Source organism: Phyllobates terribilis, unplaced genomic scaffold (assembly GCF_046119375.1).
Source record: "Phyllobates terribilis strain yellow unplaced genomic scaffold, ASM4611937v1 Scaffold_7__3_contigs__length_470593459, whole genome shotgun sequence".
NCBI lineage: Eukaryota > Metazoa > Chordata > Amphibia > Anura > Dendrobatidae > Phyllobates > Phyllobates terribilis.
The window spans coordinates 351,458,151-351,474,263 of NW_027362767.1; positions in this window are offsets into that span (position 1 = coordinate 351,458,151).

Sequence of the window (16,113 nt, forward strand, 5' to 3'; positions counted from 1 at the left end):
TTCTCGGAATTCTACTGAAGTTTAAAAATGCTTCGGATCTCTTCCATTTTTCCCAGAATTCCGCTGAAGTTTAAAAATGCTTCAAAACTCTTCCATTGTTCTCGGAATTCCGCTGACGTTTAAAAATGCTTCGGAACACTTCCATTGTTCTCGGAATTCTGCTGAAATTTAAAAATGCTTCGGAACTCTTCCATAGATCTCGGAATTCTGCTGACGTTCAAAAATGAATCGGATGTCTTCCATTGTTAGCAGAATTCCGCAGACTTTTAAAAATGCTTCGGAACACTTACATTGTCCTCGTAATTCCGCTGAAGTTTAAAAATGCTTCGGAACTCTTCCTTTGTTCTCGGAACTACTTTGACGTATAAAAATGCTTCGGAACTCTTCCATTGTTCTCAAAATTCTGTTGACGTTTAAAAATGCTTCGGAACACTTTCATTGTTATCAGAATTCCAATGATGTTTAAAAATGCTTCGGAACTCTTCCATTGTACTCGGAATTCGGCTGAAGTTTAAAAATGCTTCGGAACTCTTCAATTGTTCTCGGAATTCTGCTGACATTTAAAAATGCTATGGAAGTCTTCCATTGTTCTCGGAATTCTGCTGAACTTTAAAAATGCTTTGGAACTCTTGCATTGTTCCCGGAATTCCGCTGAAGTTTAAAAATGCTTCGGAACTCTTCCATTGTTCTCGGAATTCCGCTGAAGTTTAAATATGCTTTGGAACTCTTCCATTGTTCCCAGAACTACGCTGAAGTTAAAAAAGGATTTGGAACTCTTCCTTTTTTCTCGGAATTCCGCTGACGTATAAAAATCCTTCGGAACTCTTCCATTGTTCTGAGAATTCTGTTGACGTTTAAAAATGCTTCGGAACACTTTCATTGTTATCAGAATTCCAATGATGTTTAAAAATGCTTCGGAACTCTTCCATAGATCTCGGAATTCTGCTGACGTTCAAAAATGAATTGGAAGTCTTCCATTGTTATCAGAATTCCGCAGACTTTTAAAAATGCTTCGGAACTCTTACATTGTCCTCGTAATTCCGCTGAAGTTTAAAAATGCTTCGGAACTCTTCCTTTGTTCTCGGAATTACTTTGACGTTTAAAAATGCTTTTGAACACTTCCATAGTTCTCGCAATTCTGCTGACGTTTAAAAATGCTTCGAAACTCTTGCATTGTTCTCGGAATTCCGCTGAAGTTTAAAAATACTTCGCAACACTTCCATTGTTCTCGGAATTCCGCTGAAGTTTAAAAATGCTTCGGAACTATACAATTGTTCTCGGAATTCTGCTGACATTTAAAAATGCTATGGAACTCTTCCATTGTTCTCGGAATTCTGCTGAAGTTTAAAATTGCTTCGGAACCTTTCCATTGTTCTCGGAATTCCGCTGACGTTTAAAAATGCATCGGAACTCTTCTTTTGTTATTGGAATTCCGCTGATGTTTAAAAATGCTTCGGAACTCTTCCATTGTCCTCGGAATTCCCACTGAAGTTTAAAAATGCTTTGGAACTTTTCCTTTGTTCATGGAATTCCTTTGATATTTAAAAATGCTTCGGTACTCTTCTATGGTTCTCGGAATTCTGCTGACGTTTAAAATTGCTTCGGAACACTTCCATTGCTCCCGGAATTCTGCTGAAGTTTAAAAATGCTTCGGAAGTCTTCCATTGTTCTCGGAATTCGGCTGAAGTTTAAAAATGCTTCGGAACTCTTCCATTGTTCTCGGAATTCCGCTGAGCTTTAAAAATGCCTCGTAAATCTTCCATTGTTCTCGGAATTCCGCAGAAGTTTAAAAATTCTTTGGAACTCTTGCATTGTTTCCAGAATTCCGCTGAAGTTTAAAAATGCTTCAGAACTCTTCCTTTGTTCTCGGAGTTCCGCTGACATCTAAAAATGCTTCGGAACTCTTCCATTGTTCTCAGAATTCTGTTGACGTTTAAAAATGCTTCGGAACACTTTCATTGTTATCGGAATTCCGCTGACGTTTAAAAATGTTTCGGAACTCTTCCATTGTTCTCGGAATTCTGGTGAAGTTTAAAAATGCTTCGGAACTCTTCCATTGTTCTCGGAATTCCACTGAACTTTAAAATTGCCTCTGAACTCTTCCATTGTTCTCGGAATTCCTTTGAAGTTTAAAAATACTTTGGAACTCTTCCATTGTTCTCGCAATTCTGCTGAAGTTTAAAAATGCTTCGGAAATCTGCCATTGTTCCCGGAATTCGGTTGAAGATTAAAAATGCTTCGCAATTCTTCCATTGTTCACGGAATTCTGCTGACATTTAAAAATGCTTCGGAACTCTTCCATTGTTCTCGGAATTCTACTGAAGTTTAAAAATTCTTCGGATCTCTTCCATTGTTCCCAGAATTCCGCTGAAGTTTAAAAATGCTTCAAAACTCTTCCATTGTTCTCGGAATTCTGCTGACATTTAAAAATGCTACGGAACTCTTCCATTGTTCTCGGAATTCTGCTGAAGTTTAAAAAGGCTTCGGAACTCTTCCATTGTTCCCGGAATTCTGCTGAAGTTTAAAAATGTTTCGGAACTCTTCCTTTGTTCCCGGAATTACGCTGAAGCTTAAAAAGGCTTTTGAACTATTCCTTTTTTCTCGGAATTCCGCAGACGTATAAAAATCCTTCGGAACTCTTCCATTGTTCTGAGAATTCTGTTGACGTTTAAAAATGCTTCGGAACACTTTCATTGTTATCAGAATTCCAATGATGTTTAAAAATGCTTCGGAACTCTTCCATTGTTCTCGGAATTCCGCTGAGCTTTAAAAATGCCTCGGAAATCTTCCATTGTTCTCGGAATTCGGCATAAGTTTAAAAATTCTTTGGAACTCTTGCATTGTTTCCAGAATTCCGCTGAAGTTTAAAAATGCTTTGGAACTTTTCCAGCGTTCCCGGAACTACGCTGAAGTTTAAAAAGGCTTCAGAACTCTTCCTTTGTTCTCGGAGTTCCGCTGACATATAAAAATGCTTCGGAACTCTTCCATTGTTCTCGGAATTCTGCTGACATATAAAAATGTGTCGGAACTCTTCTATGGTTCTCGAAATTCCGCTGACGTGTAAAAATGCTTCAGAACTCTTCTATTGTTCTCGGAATTCCGCTGATGTTTAAAAATGCTTCGGAACTCTACATAGATCTCGGAATTCTGCTGACGTTCAAAAATGAATTGGAAGTCTTCCATTGTTATCAGAATTCCGCAGACTTTTAAAAATGCTTCGGAACTCTTACATTGTCCTCGTAATTCCGCTGAAGTTTAAAAATGCTTCGGAACTCTTCCTTTGTTCTCGGAATTACTTTGACGTTTAAAAATGCTTTGGAACACTTCCATAGTTCTCGGAATTCTGCTGACGTTTAAAAATGCTTCGAAACTCTTGCATTGTTCTCGGAATTCTGCTGAAGTTTAAAAATGCTTCGGAACTATTCAATTGTTCTCGGAATTCTGCTGACATTTAAAAATGCTATGGAACTCTTCCATTGTTCTCGGAATTCTGCTGAACTTTAAAATTGCTTCGGAACCTTTCCATTGTTCTCGGAATTCCGCTGACGTTTAAAAATGCATCGGAACTCTTCTTTTGTTATTGGAATTCCGCTGATGTTTAAAAATGCTTCGGAACTCTTCCATTGTCCTCGGAATTCCCACTGAAGTTTAAAAATGCTTTCTAACTTTTCCTTTGTTCATGGAATTCCTTTGATATTTAAAAATGCTTCGGTACTCTTCTATAGTTCTCGGAATTCTGCTGACGTTTAAAATTGCTTCGGAACACTTCCATTGCTCCCGGAATTCTGCTGAAGTTTAAAAATGCTTCGGAAGTCTTCCATTGTTCTCGGAATTCGGCTGAAGTTTAAAAATGATTCGGAACTCTTCCCTTGTTCTCGGAATTCCGCTGAACTTTAAAAATGCCTGGAAAATCTTCCATTGTTCTCGGAATTCCGCTGACGTTTAAAAATGCTTCGGAACTCTTCCATTGTTTTCGCTGAAGTTTAAAAATGCTTTGGAACTCTTCCATTGTTCCCGGAACTACGCTGCAGTTTAAAAAGGCTTCAGAACTCTTCCTTTGTTCGCGGAATTCCGCTGACATATAAAAATGCTTCAGAACTCTTCCATTGTTCTCAGAATTCTGTTGACGTTTAAAAATGCTTCGGAACACTTTCATTGTTATCGAGATACCGCTGACGTTTACAAATGAGTCGGAAGTCTTTCATTGTTCCCGGAATTCGGCTGAAGTTTAAAAATGCTTCAGAACTCTTCCATTGTTCTCGGAATTCCGCTGAAGTTTGAAAATGCTTTGGAACTCTTCCATTGTTCCCGGAACTACGCTGAAGTTTAAAAAGGCTTCAGAACTCTTCAATTGTTCTCGGAATTCTGCTGAAGTTTAAAAAGGCTTCGGAACTCTTCCATTGTTCCCGGAAGTCTGCTGAAGTTTAAAAATACTTCGGAACTCTTCCACTGTTCCCGGAATTCCGCTGAAGATTTAAAATGCTTCGCAACTCTTCCATTGTACTCGGAATACCACTGAAGTTTAAAAATGGTTCAGAACTCTTCAATTGTTCTCGGAATTCTGCTGACATTTAAAAATGCTACGGAACTCTTCCGTTGTTCTCTGAATTCTGCTGAAGTTTAAAAATGCCTCGGATCTCTTCCATTGTTCCCAGATTTCCGCTGAAGTTTAAAAATGCTTCGAAATTCTTCCATTGTTCTCGGAATTCCGCTGACGTTTAAAAATGCTTTGGAATTCTTCCATTGTTCGCAGAATTACGCTGAAGTTTAAAAAGGCTTCGGAACTCTTCCTTTTTTCTCGGAATTCCGCTGACGTATAAAAATGCTTCGAAACACTTCCAATTGTTCTCAGAATTCCGTTGACGTTTAAAAATGATTCGGAACTCTTCCATTGTTCTCGTAATTCCGTTGATGTTTAAAAATGCTTCGGAACTCTACCATTGTTCTTAGGATTCAGCGGACGCTTAAAAATGCTTCGGAACTCTTCTATTGTTCTCGGAATTCTGCAGAAGTTTAAAAATGCTTCGGAACTCTTCCTTTGTTCCCGGAATTATGCTGAAGCTTAAAAAGGCTTTTGAACTCTTCCTTTTTTCTCGGAATTCCGCAGACGTATAAAAATCCTTCGGAACTCTTCCATTGTTCTGAGAATTCTGCTGACTTTTAAAAATGCTTCGGAACTCTTCCATTGTTCTCGGAATTCGGCTGAAGTTTAAAAATGCTTCGGAACTCTTCCATTGTTCTCGGAATTCCGCTGAGCTTTAAAAATGCCTCGGAAATCTTCCATTGTTCTCGGTATTCTGCAGAAGTTTAAAAATTCTTTGGAACTCTTGCATTGTTTCCGGAATTCCGCTGAAGTTTAAAAATGCTTCGGAACTCTTTCATTGTTCTCGGAATTCCGCTGAAGTTTAAAAATGCTTTGGAACTTTTCCAGTGTTCCCGGAACTACGCTGAAGTTTAAAAAGGCTTCAGAACTCTTCCTTTGTTCTCGGAGTTCCGCTGACATATAAAAATGCTTCGGAACTCTTCCATTGTTCTCAGAATTCCGGTGATGTTTAAAAATGCTTCGGAACACTTTCATTGTTATCGGAATTCCGCTGACGTTTAAAAATGCTTCGGAACTCTTCCATTGTTCTCGGAATTCTGCTGAAGTTTAAAAATGCTTCGGAACTCTTCCATTGTTCTCGGAATTCCGCTAAAGTTTAAAAATGCTTCGGAACTCTTCCATTGTTCTCGGAATTCCGCTGAGCTTTAAAAATGCCTTGGAAATCTTCCATTGTTCTCAGAATTCGGCATAAGTTTAAAAATTCTTTGGAACTCTTGCATTGTTTCCAGAATTCTGCTGAAGTTTAAAAATGCTTTGGAACTTTTCCAGTGTTCCCGGAACTACGCTGAAGTTTAAAAAGGCTTCAGAACTCTTCCTTTGTTCTCGGAGTTCCGCTGACATATAAAAATGCTTCGGAACTCTTCCATTGTTCTCGGAATTCTGCTGACATTTAAAAATGTGTCGGAACTCTTCTATGGTTCTCGAAATTCCGCTGACGTGTAAAAATGCTTCAGAACTCTTCTATTGTTCTCGGAATTCCGCTGACGTTTAAAAATGCTTCGGAACTCTACCATAGATCTCGGAATTCTGCTGACGTTCAAAAATGAATCGGAAGTCTTCCATTGTTATCAGAATTCCGCAGACTTTTAAAAATGCTTCGGAACTCTTCCATTGTTCTCGGAATTCGGCTGAAGTTTAAAAATGCTTCGGAACTCTTCCATTGTTCTCGTAATTCCGTTGATGTTTAAAAATGCTTCGGATCTCTACCGTTGTTCTTGGAATTCAGCTGACGCTTAAAAATGATTCGGAACTCTTCCATTGTTCTCGGAATTCTGCTGAAGTTTAAAAATGCTTCGGAACTCTTCCATTGTTCCCGGAATTACGCTGAAGTTTAAAAATGCTTCGAAACACTTCCTTTTCTCTCGGAATTCCGCTGAACTTTAAAAATGTTTCGGAACTCTTCCTTTGTTCTCAGAATTTCTCTCGGAATTCCGCTGAACTTTAAAAATGTTTCGGAACTCTTCCTTTTTTCTCAGAATTCCGCTGACGTATAAAAATGTTTCGGACCTCTTCCATTGTTCTCAGAATTCCGTTGACGTTAAAAAATGCTTCTGAACTCTTCCATTGTTCCCGGAATTCAGCTGACGTTTAAAAATGCTTCGGAACTCTTCCATTGTTCTCGTAATTCTGCTGAAGTTTAAAAATGCTTCGGATCTCTTCCATTGTTCCCGGAATTCCGCTGAATTTTAAAAATGCTTTGGAACTCTTCCATTGTTCTCGGAATTCCGCTGAAGTTTAAAAAGGCTTTGGAACTCTTGCATTGTTCCCGGAATTACGCTGAAGTTTAAAAAGGCTTCGGAACTCTTCCTTTTTTCTCGGAATTCCGCTGACATAAAAAAAATGCTTCGGAACTCTTCCATTGTTCTCAGAATTCTGTTGACATTTAAAAATGCTTCGGAACACTTTTATTGTTATCAGAATTTCAATGACGTTGTAAAATGCTTCGGAGCTCTTCCATTGCTCTTGGAATCTGGCTGAAGTTTAAAAATTCTTCGGAACTCTTCCATTGTTCTTGGAATTCTGCTGAAGTTTAAAAATGCTTCGGATCTCTTCCATTGTTCCCGGAATTCCGCTGAATTTTAAAAATGCTTCGGAAATCTTCCCTTGTTCTCAGAATTCCGCTGAAGTTTAAAAATGCTTCGGAACTCTTGCATTGTTCCCGGAACTACGCTGAAGTTTAAAAAGGCTTCGTAACTCTTCCTTGATTAGCGGAATTCCGCTGAAGTTTAAAAATGCTTTGGAACTCTTCCATTGTTCTCAGAATTCTGTTGACATTTAAAAATGCTTCGGAACACTTTCATTGTTATCAGAATTTCAATGACGTTTAAAAATGCTTTGGAAATCTTCCATTGTTCTCGGAATTCCGCTGAAGTGTAAAAATGCTTTGTAACTCTTCCTTTGTTACCGGTACAACGATGAAGTTTAAAAAGGCTTTCGGAACTCTTCCTTTTTTCTTGGAATTTCGCTGACGTATAAAAATGCTTCGGAACTCTTCCATTGTTCTCAGAATTCCGTTGATGTTTAAAAATGCTTCGGAACACTTTCATTGTTATCGGAATTCCGCTGACGTTTAAAAATGCTTCGGAACTCTTCCATTGTTCTCGGAATTCTGCAGAAGTTTAAAAATGCTTCGGAACTATTCCTTTGTTCTCGGAATTCTTTTGACATTTAAAATTGCTTCGGAACTCTTCTATTGTTCTCAGAATTCGGCCGACATTTAAAAATGCTTCGGTACTCTTCTATTGTTCTTGGAATTCCGCTCCGCTGACACTTAAAAATTCTTCGGAACTCTTCTATAGTTCTCGGAATTCTGCTGTATTTTAAAATTTCTTCGGAACACTTCCATTGTTCCCGGAATTCCGCTGAATTTTAAAAATGCTTCGGAATGATTCCATTGTTCTCGGAATTCCGCTGAAGTTTAAAAATGCTTCGGAACTCTTCCACTGTTCCCGGAATTACGCTGAAGTTTAAAAAGGCTTCGGAACTCTTCTTCTATTCTCGGAATTCCGCTGACGTATAAAAATGCTTCGGAACTCTTCCATTGTTCTCAGAATTCCGTTGACGTTTAAAAATGCTTCGGAACTCTTCCATTGTTTTCATAATTCCGTTGACGTTTAAAAATGCTTCGGAACACTACCATTGTTCTCAAAATTCTGTTGACGTTTAAAAATGCTTCGGAACACTTTCATTGTTATCAGAATTCCAATGATGTTTAAAAATGCTTCGGAACTCTTCCATTGTTCCCGTAATTCCGCTGAACTTTAAAAATGCTTCGGAAATCTTCCATTGTTATCGGAAATCCGCTGAACTATAAAAATGCTTCGGAACACTGGCATTGTTCCCGTAATTCCGCTGAAGTTTAAAAATTCTTCAGAACTCTTCCTTTGTTATCGGAATTCCGCTGACTTTTAAAAATGCTTCGGAACTCTTACATTGTCCTCAGAATTCCGCTGAAGTTTAAAAATGCTTCGGAACTCTTCCTCTGTTCTCCGAATTACATTGACGTTTAAAAATGCTTCGGAACTCTTTCATTGTTCTCAGAATTCCGTTGATGTTTAAAAAAGCTTAGGAACTCTTCCATTGTTTTCAGAATTCCGTTGACATTTAAAAATGCTTCGGAACACTACCATTGTTCTCGGAATTCGGCTGAAGTTTAAAAATGCTTTGGAACTCTTCAATTGTTCTCGGCATTCCGATGAACTTTACAAATGCCTCGGAAATCTTCCATTGTTCTCGGAATTCCGCTGAAGTTTAAAAATGCTTTGTAACTCTTTCATTGTTCCCGGAATTCCGCTGAAGTTTAAAAAGGCTTCAGAACTCTTCCATTGTTCTCGGAATTCCGCTGACGTATAAAAATGCTTCCGAACTTTTCCATTGTTCTCAGAATTCCGTTGACATTTAAAAATGCTTCGGAACACTTTCATTGTTATCGGAATTCCGCTGACATTTAAAAATGCTTCGGAACTCTTCCATTGTTCTCGTAAATCTGCTGAAGTTTAAAAATGCTTCGGATCTCTTCCATTGTTCCCAGAATTCTGCTGAATTTTAAAAATGCTTCGAAACTCTTCCATTGTTCTCGGAATTCCGCTGACGTTTAAAAATGCTTTGGATCTCTTCCATTGTTCCCGGAATTACGCTGAAGTTTAAAAAGGGTTCGGAACTCTTCCTTTTTTCTCGGAATTCCGCTGACGTATAAAAATGCTTCGGAACTCTTCCATTGTTCTCAGAATTCCGTTGACATTTACAAATGCTTCAGAACTCTTCCATGGTTCTCGGAATTCCCTTGACGTTTAAAAGTTCTTCGGTAACTCTACCATTGTTCTTGTAATTCAGCTGACGCTTAAAAATGCTTCGGAACTCTTCCATTGTTCTTGGAATTCTGCTGAAGTTTAAAAATGCTTCGGAACTCTTCCATTGTTCCCGGAATTACGCTGAAGTTTAAAAAGGCTTAGGAACTCTTCCTTTTTTCTCAGAATTCCGCTGACGTATAAAAATGCCCTCGGAACTCTTGCATTGTTCTCAGAATTCTGTTGACGTTTAAAAATGCTTCGGAACACTTTCATTGTTATCAGAATTCCAATGATGTTTAAAAATGCTTCGGAACTCATCCATTGTTCTCGGAATTCCGCTGAAGTTTAAAAATGCTTCGGAACACTTTCATTGTTATCATAGTTCCAATGATGTTTAAAAATGCTTCGGAACTCTTCCATTGTTCTAGGAATTCGGTTGAAGTTTAAAAATGCTTTGGAACTCTTCCATTGTTCCCGGTACAACGATAAAGTTTAAAAAGGCTTTCGGAACTCTTCCATTGTTCCCGGTACAACGATGAAGTTTAAAAAGGCTTTCGGAACTCTTCCTTTGTTCTCGGAATTCCGCTGATGTATAAAAATGCTTCGGAAATCTTCCATTGTTCTCAGAATTCCGTTGATGTTTACAAATGCTTCAGAACTCTTCCATGGTTCTCGGAATTCCCTTGACGTTTAAAAATGCTTCGGAACTCTTCAATTGTTCTCGGAATTCTGCTGACATTTAAAAATGCTACGGAACTCTTCCATTGTTCTCGGAATTCTGCTGAAGTTTAAAAATGCTTCGGATCTCTTCCATTGTTCCCAGAATTCCGCTGAAGTTTAAAAATGCTTGGAAACTCTTCTATAGTTCTCGGAATTCTGCTGACGTTTAAAAATGCTTTGGAACTCTTTTATTGTTCTCAGAATTCTGCTGAAGTTTAAAAAAGCTTCAGAACTCTTCCATTGTTCTCGGAATTCCGCTGTAGTTTAAAATTTCATCGGAACACTTCCATTGCTCCCGGAATTCTGCTGAAGTTTAAAAATGCTTCGGAAGTCTTCCATTGTCCTTGGAATTCCGCTGAAGTTTAAAAATGCCTCGGAACTCTTCCATTGTTCTCGGAATTCCGCTGAAGTTTAAAAATGCTTCGGAACTCTTCCATTGTTCTCGGAATTCCGTTGAAGTTTAAAAATGCTTCGGTACTCTTCCATTGTTCTCGGAATTCTGCTGAAGTTTAAAAATGCTTCGGAACGCTTCCGTTGTTCCAGGAATTCCACTGAACTTTAAAAATGCTTTGGAACTCTTCCATTGTTCTCGGAATTCCGCTGAAGTTTAAAAATGCTTTGGAACTCTTCTATTGTTCCCGGTATTACGCTGAAGTTTAAAAAGGCTTCGGAACTCTTCCTTTATTCTCGGAATTCTGCTGACGTATAAAAATGTTTCGGAACTCTTCCTTTGTTCTCAGAATTCCGTTGACGTTTAAAAATGCTTCGGAACTCTTCCATTGTTCTCGGAATTCCGTTGACGTTTAAAAATGCTTCGGAACACTTTCATTGTTATCATAGTTCCAATGATGTTTAAAAATGCTTCGGAACTCTTCCATTGTTCTCGGAATTCGGCTGAAGTTTAAAAATGGTTTGGAACTCTTGCATTGTTCCCGGAATTACGCTGAATTTTAAAAAGGATTCGGAACTCTTCCTTTTTCTCGGAATTCCGCTGACGTATAAAAATGCTTCGGAACTCTTCCATTGTTCTCAGAATTCCGTTGACGTTTAAAAATTCTTCGGAACTCTACCATTGTTCTTGGAATTCAGCTGACGCTTAAGAATGCTTCGGAAATCTTCCATTGTTCTCGGAATTCTGCTGAAGTTTAAAAATGCTTCGGAACTCTTCCATTGTTCCCGGAATTACGCTGAAGTATAAAAAGGCTTCGAAACTCTTCCTTTTTTCTCGGAATTCCGCTGACGTATAAAAATGTTTCGGAACTCTTCCATTGTTCTCAGAATTCTGTTGACGTTTAAAAATGCTTCGGAACACTTTCATTGTGATCAGAATTCCAATGATGTTTAAAAATGCTTTGGAACTCTTCCATTGTTCCCGGAACTACGCTGAAGTTTAAAAAGGCTTCGTAACTCTTCCTTGATTATCGGAATTCTGCTGAAGTTTAAAAATGCTTCGGAACTCTTCCATTGTTCCCGGAATTACGCTGAAGTTTAAAAATGCTTCGAAACACTTCCTTTTCTCTCGGAATTCCGCTGAACTTTAAAAATGTTTCGGAACTCTTCCTTTGTTCTCAGAATTTCTCTCGGAATTCCGCTGAACTTTAAAAATGTTTCGGAACTCTTCCTTTTTTCTCAGAATTCCGCTGACGTATAAAAATGTTTCGGACCTCTTCCATTGTTCTCAGAATTCCGTTGACGTTAAAAAATGCTTCTGAACTCTTCCATTGTTCCCGGAATTCAGCTGACGTTTAAAAATGCTTCGGAACTCTTCCATTGTTCTCGTAATTCTGCTGAAGTTTAAAAATGCTTCGGATCTCTTCCATTGTTCCCGGAATTCCGCTGAATTTTAAAAATGCTTTGGAACTCTTCCATTGTTCTCGGAATTCCGCTGAAGTTTAAAAAGGCTTTGGAACTCTTGCATTGTTCCCGGAATTACGCTGAAGTTTAAAAAGGCTTCGGAACTCTTCCTTTTTTCTCGGAATTCCGCTGACATAAAAAAAATGCTTCGGAACTCTTCCATTGTTCTCAGAATTCTGTTGACATTTAAAAATGCTTCGGAACACTTTTATTGTTATCAGAATTTCAATGACGTTGTAAAATGCTTCGGAGCTCTTCCATTGCTCTTGGAATCTGGCTGAAGTTTAAAAATTCTTCGGAACTCTTCAATTGTTCTTGGAATTCTGCTGAAGTTTAAAAATGCTTCGGATCTCTTCCATTGTTCCCGGAATTCTGCTGAATTTTAAAAATGCTTCGGAAATCTTCCCTTGTTCTCAGAATTCCGCTGAAGTTTAAAAATGCTTCGGAACTCTTGCATTGTTCCCGGAACTACGCTGAAGTTTAAAAAGGCTTCGTAACTCTTCCTTGATTAGCGGAATTCCGCTGAAGTTTAAAAATGCTTTGGAACTCTTCCATTGTTCTCAGAATTCTGTTGACATTTAAAAATGCTTCGGAACACTTTCATTGTTATCAGAATTTCAATGACGTTTAAAAATGCTTTGGAAATCTTCCATTGTTCTCGGAATTCCGCTGAAGTGTAAAAATGCTTTGTAACTCTTCCTTTGTTACCGGTACAACGATGAAGTTTAAAAAGGCTTTCGGAACTCTTCCTTTTTTCTTGGAATTTCGCTGACGTATAAAAATGCTTCGGAACTCTTCCATTGTTCTCAGAATTCCGTTGATGTTTAAAAATGCTTCGGAACACTTTCATTGTTATCGGAATTCCGCTGACGTTTAAAAATGCTTCGGAACTCTTCCATTGTTCTCGGAATTCTGCAGAAGTTTAAAAATGCTTCGGAACTATTCCTTTGTTCTCGGAATTCTTTTGACATTTAAAATTGCTTCGGAACTCTTCTATTGTTCTCAGAATTCGGCCGACATTTAAAAATGCTTCGGTACTCTTCTATTGTTCTTGGAATTCCGCTCCGCTGACACTTAAAAATTCTTCGGAACTCTTCTATAGTTCTCGGAATTCTGCTGTATTTTAAAATTTCTTCGGAACACTTCCATTGTTCCCGGAATTCCGCTGAATTTTAAAAATGCTTCGGAATGATTCCATTGTTCTCGGAATTCCGCTGAAGTTTAAAAATGCTTCGGAACTCTTCCACTGTTCCCGGAATTACGCTGAAGTTTAAAAAGGCTTCGGAACTCTTCTTCTATTCTCGGAATTCCGCTGACGTATAAAAATGCTTCGGAACTCTTCCATTGTTCTCAGAATTCCGTTGACGTTTAAAAATGCTTCGGAACTCTTCCATTGTTTTCAGAATTCCGTTGACGTTTAAAAATGCTTCGGAACACTACCATTGTTCTCAAAATTCTGTTGACGTTTAAAAATGCTTCGGAACACTTTCATTGTTATCAGAATTCCAATGATGTTTAAAAATGCTTCGGAACTCTTCCATTGTTCCCGTAATTCCGCTGAACTTTAAAAATGCTTCGGAAATCTTCCATTGTTCTCGGAAATCCGCTGAACTTTAAAAATGCTTCGGAACACTGGCATTGTTCCCGTAATTCCGCTGAAGTTTAAAAATTCTTCAGAACTCTTCCTTTGTTATCGGAATTCCGCTGACTTTTAAAAATGCTTCGGAACTCTTACATTGTCCTCAGAATTCCGCTGAAGTTTAAAAATGCTTCGGAACTCTTCCTCTGTTCTCCGAATTACATTGACGTTTAAAAATGCTTCGGAACTCTTCCATTGTTCTCAGAATTCCGTTGATGTTTAAAAAAGCTTAGGAACTCTTCCATTGTTTTCAGAATTCCGTTGACATTTAAAAATGCTTCGGAACACTACCATTGTTCTCGGAATTCGGCTGAAGTTTAAAAATGCTTTGGAACTCTTCAATTGTTCTCGGCATTCCGATGAACTTTACAAATGCCTCGGAAATCTTCCATTGTTCTCGGAATTCCGCTGAAGTTTAAAAATGCTTTGTAACTCTTTCATTGTTCCCGGAATTCCGCTGAAGTTTAAAAAGGCTTCAGAACTCTTCCATTGTTCTCGGAATTCCGCTGACGTATAAAAATGCTTCCGAACTTTTCCATTGTTCTCAGAATTCCGTTGACATTTAAAAATGCTTCGGAACACTTTCATTGTTATCGGAATTCCGCTGACATTTAAAAATGCTTCGGAACTCTTCCATTGTTCTCGTAAATCTGCTGAAGTTTAAAAATGCTTCGGATCTCTTCCATTGTTCCCAGAATTCTGCTGAATTTTAAAAATGCTTCGAAACTCTTCCATTGTTCTCGGAATTCCGCTGACGTTTAAAAATGCTTTGGATCTCTTCCATTGTTCCCGGAATTACGCTGAAGTTTAAAAAGGGTTCGGAACTCTTCCTTTTTTCTCGGAATTCCGCTGACGTATAAAAATGCTTCGGAACTCTTCCATTGTTCTCAGAATTCCGTTGACATTTACAAATGCTTCAGAACTCTTCCATGGTTCTCGGAATTCCCTTGACGTTTAAAAGTTCTTCGGTAACTCTACCATTGTTCTTGTAATTCAGCTGACGCTTAAAAATGCTTCGGAACTCTTCCATTGTTTTCAGAATTCCGTTGACGTTTAAAAATGCTTCGGAACACTACCATTGTTCTCAAAATTCTGTTGACGTTTAAAAATGCTTCGGAACACTTTCATTGTTATCAGAATTCCAATGATGTTTAAAAATGCTTCGGAACTCTTCCATTGTTCCCGTAATTCCGCTGAACTTTAAAAATGCTTCGGAAATCTTCCATTGTTCTCGGAAATCCGCTGAACTTTAAAAATGCTTCGGAACACTGGCATTGTTCCCGTAATTACGCTGAAGTTTAAAAATTCTTCAGAACTCTTCCTTTGTTATCGGAATTCCGCTGACTTTTAAAAATGCTTCGGAACTCTTACATTGTCCTCAGAATTCCGCTGAAGTTTAAAAATGCTTCGGAACTCTTCCTCTGTTCTCCGAATTACATTGACGTTTAAAAATGCTTCGGAACTCTTCCATTGTTCTCAGAATTCCGTTGATGTTTAAAAAAGCTTAGGAACTCTTCCATTGTTTTCAGAATTCCGTTGACATTTAAAAATGCTTCGGAACACTACCATTGTTCTCGGAATTCGGCTGAAGTTTAAAAATGCTTTGGAACTCTTCAATTGTTCTCGGCATTCCGATGAACTTTACAAATGCCTCGGAAATCTTCCATTGTTCTCGGAATTCCGCTGAAGTTTAAAAATGCTTTGTAACTCTTTCATTGTTCCCGGAATTCCGCTGAAGTTTAAAAAGGCTTCAGAACTCTTCCATTGTTCTCGGAATTCCGCTGACGTATAAAAATGCTTCCGAACTTTTCCATTGTTCTCAGAATTCCGTTGACATTTAAAAATGCTTCGGAACACTTTCATTGTTATCGGAATTCCGCTGACATTTAAAAATGCTTCGGAACTCTTCCATTGTTCTCGTAAATCTGCTGAAGTTTAAAAATGCTTCGGATCTCTTCCATTGTTCCCAGAATTCTGCTGAATTTTAAAAATGCTTCGAAACTCTTCCATTGTTCTCGGAATTCCGCTGACGTTTAAAAATGCTTTGGATCTCTTCCATTGTTCCCGGAATTACGCTGAAGTTTAAAAAGGGTTCGGAACTCTTCCTTTTTTCTCGGAATTCCGCTGACGTATAAAAATGCTTCGGAACTCTTCCATTGTTCTCAGAATTCCGTTGACATTTACAAATGCTTCAGAACTCTTCCATGGTTCTCGGAATTCCCTTGACGTTTAAAAGTTCTTCGGTAACTCTACCATTGTTCTTGTAATTCAGCTGACGCTTAAAAATGCTTCGGAACTCTTCCATTGTTCTTGGAATTCTGCTGAAGTTTAAAAATGCTTCGGAACTCTTCCATTGTTCCCGGAATTACGCTGAAGTTTAAAAAGGCTTAGGAACTCTTCCTTTTTTCTCAGAATTCCGCTGACGTATAAAAATGCCCTCGGAACTCTTGCATTGTTCTCAGAATTCTGTTGACGTTTAAAAATGCTTCGGAACACTTTCATTGTTA